General features: G+C 36.7%; 1 pseudogene; it reads left to right on the top strand.

Moving 5' to 3' along the window:
* Positions 1-5,033, top strand: part of LOC107666879 (uncharacterized) — a 61,565-nt pseudogene extending 56,532 nt beyond the window's left edge.
* The last annotated feature ends 349 nt before the right edge of the window (positions 5,034-5,382 follow it).

Genomic DNA, 5,382 nt, shown 5'->3' with positions numbered 1-5,382 from the left:
CATTAGAATGAATTTTGTTCAAAATGATTTCTTTGTTAACTATTTAATGCTCCTATAACTTTTATTACTGTAAAAAAACACGAGGACATAATGGTATTTACTATTTTTACAAACCAGAGGCGTTTAAATGAACTGTGTAACCAAAATATGCGTGTTTATTCATATTTCCCCATGAGCTGATTCGCTACACCAAATACACAAAATAATGTTCTTTTTTAGCAACATCATATGACCCCTTTAAGATGTCTTAATGATGGATTTATTTGCAACTTTTCACTTCACAAGATGTTAATTGATGGACTGGAATCATGTGGACTCTCATTCTTATGACACCCATTTACTGCAGAGGATCCGCTGGTGAGCAAGAAAGACTGTTTCATACATCAACAAAATTCTCCTACAGCAGTTACATTGTGCAAGAGTGCATAAGACTGTTTTTCTTTGCAAATTACAGCATGATCTTTATGGTTTCTTGATTTAATCTAGCACAAGGAATTCACCCAGACACAATTTTAATGGGATGAGCTCTTGACAAAAGAAAAACAAAACAAACAAAATAGAAGTCAATGGAGACTCTTGTTGTTTAACTTGAACATTGAGTTTTGTGAGTATTGTGAAAAGTTCAGTTGTTGTTCGCCCGAATGCATTTGACATGCATTCCCTGAACATGTCCCTCCCTTTGGTGCTATGATAATTAGGGCCAGATTTTAACCTACAGCAAGTGCAAGAACGTACTCCATATGAAGCCGTCTGAAGTAAGTACTATCTAGCTTTTTGTCTATATGGTTTGTTTTGATAACTTATTTTCTGATGATATGTATATCAGGGTTCCTACACGGTTTGGAAAAGTATGGAAATCTGATTTGAGTAATTTCCAGGTCTTGAAACGTATGAAAAAAAGAAAGCAGAGCATGGAAAAATATTTGAATTTCCAGACTTTTGCCCCATTTAGATTTCTGTAATAGAAAATTAAGAATTTAATGAAAATAAATATATCATACAAGAAGTGTTTTCATGGCAGCTGTTTAGTGACTTTTCAAGGTGCACGGTTTCATTATGCAAAAATGCAGCATTTTTGGTTTCTTCAAACAATATTCTTAGCACCGTATTAAATAGCTTCTAAAAGGAACTTTGCAAAAATAAAAAAATAAACAAACTTTCATGTGCGCATGAGAAACCTTTAAATATAGGACAATGCACACTGAGCTACCTATTGCACCATCAACCCATTTTGCAGTGTGGTTTCTTGGCATGCTAAAGCAGACCTAAGGCCTTAAAAATGTGATGTACTGCCCTAACAAAAAAACATTTGAACACTTTTTTTTAACAGTATCAGTCTTTTTTTATAGACCCTTGAACCTTGGCAAATAGGACAATGCACACAGCTGTATTGTGCCATCAGCCCATTTCGTGTTACGGTTTCTCCGTTACCATATGGGATGTGTTAAATTGGACATTAGGCCTTGATATTAGAGGTACTACCCTAAGGAAAGCCAAATTTTGAGCAAGTAGATCTCTATTAATTAATGTGCAATTTTATTAGTAAGATTCACGAGTCCACACTTAATCGGACTGAGCAAATAGTAAGTATATTTGGCATGCTGTCCTGAGGGAGGGCTCCGAGCCCGGAATATAGCCCGAACCTAGAGAACCCCCATCCCTGTCTGGGATGAGAATAGTTAAAAATGAGGAGTTGGGGTGGAGGAGGGATGCCGGAAAACTGTCGTGAGACAGAGGTGAGTTGGCTGTGTGTGTGTATATATATATATATATATATATACGTATCGTGCTGGTTAAGTTGATTATCTAGACGAGCTCCACCTGTGCTGAATTGATTGATTATCTGAACATGCTCCTCCCGAACCTTGTTAATAAAACATCAATTGTGGCAGTGACACACAAATGAAATAGGTTATATATAAAACAAAACATTTTAATTTGTAAGCATGCTAAAAATTCCAGTGTGCATTTGAATATTTCCTCGAGGGCACAAAAAAGTATCTTGTGTACATGCAAAAGTCTGTTTTCTTTTTTTATGTGCTCTGTGTTGTCACTTAGAGAAAATCAATGAAAAAAGAACCTTAGAAAATAAAAATATTTACAGATGACTACTACAGTATCTACCAAATATAAAGCTGAAAATAATACTTTATGGACCATTTATATTAAACATGGTCTGAAAATCTACTGAGAGGTTTGGACATTTGAATCTGGAAAAGTATGAGATTTTGAAATGAAAAATGTGTAGGAACCCTGTAATATGATATTGTCTTTTTTAATCTGAAGAGACAAGTGTTCGTATAACTTTTAAATCAAAATAAGTATTAAGATGGCTTTGTTCTCTTGTGCTTGCTTGTGTTCTAGTTGCTCTGTATGAATTTATAGCAGTGGCATTCTGGTATCTCTGACCTCATCCAAATATTTATTGTGAGAATGTCTCCAGTTTCACATTATCTGCTGGTGTTCTTATCAGTCCTGTCACTGAGTGAGTTTTAACATCCATTTGAATAATGTCCTTCATTATATGGCAAAGACATTATACTTTCTATATGGAATCGTATTCAAATGTAATCTTTTTCTTCAACAGGCAGGGTAACAGAGGCACAGACAGGTAATTATTGACCTTAGAACTAGAACATTTAAGTCAAAATGAACTGTTTGAAGCTTGAAAAATGTCCATTTTTACTTGCAGCGCCGGTGATATTCTATCCATTCGGCTCAGTGGCAGGAGACACTGTTAATATTGCCGTTGAGGATGAAAACTCCACGCTTATCAACCTGTGGAGTCCTTTTGTGTTCTTCGGGCGCACGTACAACAGGACATTTGTGAGAATCTAGTTCTGTTAATACAAATGGTGAATGATTCAAATGTGGCATGGACAACTAATATCTTTTATTACCTAGGTTAACAATAACGGACAACTTACATTCAACCAGTCTTCATCACAGTTTATTTCTCATTACTTTCCCATCAATGGAAGCGAAGACATCATTGCTCCCCTCTGGACCGACGTTGACGTCAGTATGAATGGCATCATCTCATATCAGCAGTACTCAACCGGGAGTGTTCTCACTCGTGCCACTCGGGATATAAACCAGTACTTCCCTGGTCTGAGCTTCACGGCTATTTGGGTCCTTGTTGCAACTTGGGATAGAGTTGCATACTTTTACCACACTGGTACGGTGAGTTAGTTTGTCATAACTCCTCCAGGCTCAAGGTTACAAATGTGATATTTCCAGAGATGCATGACAATCAATGTTCCCCAACTTTGCAGGAAACTTCGTTTCAAGTGGTTTTGATTTCGGGCAGTGATTTGTCTTTTATTCTCATGAATTATGGTGACTGTGCTGTGGCATATAATATTGTGCAGGTAAGACAAGACTTCTGTATCAGTGGAACAAATATAACTTGATAATTTCTCACAATAATTTGTGTTTTCCTTGTTTGTACAGGCTGGTTATGACACAATAAACTCCACAGCCTACTTTAAGATTCCGGGGTCAGACAATGGGAGCTTTACTCCAAACCTCAAGAACTCCACCAATGTCAATGTTCCAGGCCGATGGGCCTTCAGGGTGGATGGTGGACCAGATCAAAACAATCTACAAGGTACACAATTAATTTGTAGTTAGGTGTGGCATAATAACAAGGTTCCTGTTCCTCAGCATGCACTACAATGCCAAAGTCACTGGTTCAGTTTCCAGAGAACATGCATGTTACTGCAAGAATTTATATCTTGAATTCCGTTGTATAAAAACGTCTGCCAAATGCTACAATGCAACCAGATGCCAAATGTACCCAGAAACAAGCAAACAAACAAGTTTTAATAGTTTCACCCTCAGGCCATACAAGATGTAGATGAGTTTGTTTCTTCATCAAATTTGGAGAAATGTAGCATTCCATCACTTGCTCACCTTGCTCTGCAGTGAATGGGTGCCGTCAGAATGAGAGTCCAAACAGCTGATAAAAACATCACAATAATCCACACCACTCCAGTACATCAAATAAGGTCTTGTGAAGTGAAAAGCTGCGCGTTTGTGAGAAACAAATCCATCATTAAGGTGTTTTAACTTTACACTGTTGCTTCTGAACGGTTCCAAAAAGTGCTTGATCTGTGCATATTTCTCTTCTGATTCAATCAAGATTACTTTTTTAATTGGAGAAAGCAATATTTTGGATGGAGGACTTTGAAGACTAACCAGAAGCAATGGTTTGAAGTTAAAACACAGCATAATGATGGATTTGTTTCTTACAAACATGCAACTTTTCGCTTTACAAGATGTTAACTGATGGACTGGAGTGGTGTGGATTATTGTGATGTTTTTATCAGCTGTTTGGAATCTCATTCTGACGGCACCCATTCACTGCAGAGGAGCCATTGGTGAGCAAGTGATGGAATGCTACATTTCTCCAAATCTGTTCCAATGAAAACAAATTCATCTACACCTTGGATGGCCTGAGGGTGAGTAAATTGTAAGCAAACTGTCATTTTTGAGTAAACTATTCCTGTGGTTAATTAAACATATTGTTTATGTGTGCATTGTTTCTCTTAGACAATATCATAGGAGTTCAAATGAGAGTTACTTCATTTTCAGACCTAAGAGAGAGTGCAAACATTGAGACTGTTTTAGAGAAAGTAAGCTGCATTTGCTACAGAACATAGTATGTTGTTATGCAAATTATGGTGCTAATAGACATTCTGATCTTTCTGTCCATCTTTATTTTAGCTACAACAGGAGCTGATCAAGTACGGTCTGCCAAACAGCGTCAAACTGAACTTAAGAAGGGTGCAAAAGACTCAGCCGTAATATCAGCCTCATACAAGGAAAGAAATTCGAACAGAGACCTGTTCATTAAATCTCTTTCTTCAAATATACCTACCATTAAAATCTTAACTTACAGGGAAGCAAGAAAACAACAAAAAAAACAACAAAAAAAAAACAGATTGTACATGTGAAAACCGGCGTCTACAGGAATGTCACTCTACAGGAGGGCGAACATTCATGTGTTCTCAAATGCAAATGACGTGTAGCAGGAGTTTAACCTAGATAACCTAGAGTATATGAATAATTGAAGTAAACCTGTTCTTCCTCTATGGCTCCATTCGCTAGAAAATTATAATATTTACTGTAATATCAACCTTTCTTGATGAGATATTGAAGCAAGAAGCAGTTTAGCTGTTATACAGTGAAGCATTTTGCTATTTAGCTTTAGCTTTGAATTTTCTCCTCGGAAAAGGTTGATGTTACATCCTGAGGTGTGTGGTAACTAAATTAAAAATGTCTATAATGTGAATTTAATCAATATAAAATATAATGTATATGTTCTCACCATGAGGAGACAGACGCATATTGAGAGTTAGTGAGATACTTACACTTTAC

The sequence above is a fragment of the Sinocyclocheilus anshuiensis genome, unplaced genomic scaffold (assembly GCF_001515605.1).
Source record: "Sinocyclocheilus anshuiensis isolate Anshui unplaced genomic scaffold, SAMN03320099.WGS_v1.1 scaffold1500, whole genome shotgun sequence".
NCBI lineage: Eukaryota > Metazoa > Chordata > Actinopteri > Cypriniformes > Cyprinidae > Sinocyclocheilus > Sinocyclocheilus anshuiensis.
This window is presented reverse-complemented; position numbering and strand designations above follow the sequence as displayed.